Below are 596 nucleotides of genomic sequence, written 5' to 3' on the forward strand. Positions count from 1 at the left end.
GGGGGGGGGGGGGTCTTATCACTCAGTATACCCCGTTAAAAAAATCACCGCTCCGCCACTGATATATATATATGCATTTTATTGCTCTTTTGTTGGTTTTGATTGCTTACTAAATGTAAATGTAATGTAGTAGCATGAAGGCATAAATTTATTAAGCTAATGCTATAAACATTTTCAGATTTTCTGTAAAGCTGCTAAGTTAGCTCATCGCTAAGCTAACAAAACAATATTCTAGCATAAAACTAGTTAACAAACACACACAAATAGGCCTATTGGATAAAAGAGTTCACTTTTAACTTTTTTTTTTTCAATTAATAATTAACCTGTATGAATTCTGAATAGAATAACATATCATCTCCCTGTTGAAAAAAACAGCATATGCTGGTTAGGTATGTTTTGAAGCTGGGATGCTGGTTTGAGCTGGTTTAAGCTGGTCCTTTGCTGGTTTATGCTGGTCCTTTGCTGGTGTAAGCTGGTCCTTTGCTGGTTTAAGCTGGTCCTTTTGCTCGTTTAAGCTGGTCCTTTTGCTCGTTTAAGCTGGTCCTTTTGCTGGTTTATGCTGGTCATGTGCTGGTTTAAGCTGGTCCTTTGTTGGT

General features: G+C 37.4%; 1 long non-coding RNA gene across 1 annotated transcript in view; it reads right to left on the reverse strand.

Moving 5' to 3' along the window:
* The window catches only part of LOC107750389 (uncharacterized), an 18,276-nt gene that overhangs the window by 244 nt on the left and 17,436 nt on the right, over window positions 1–596 (reverse strand). The window lies entirely within an intron of this gene.

This window comes from Sinocyclocheilus rhinocerous, unplaced genomic scaffold, assembly GCF_001515625.1.
Source record: "Sinocyclocheilus rhinocerous isolate Xijiao unplaced genomic scaffold, SAMN03320098_v1.1 scaffold1053, whole genome shotgun sequence".
NCBI lineage: Eukaryota > Metazoa > Chordata > Actinopteri > Cypriniformes > Cyprinidae > Sinocyclocheilus > Sinocyclocheilus rhinocerous.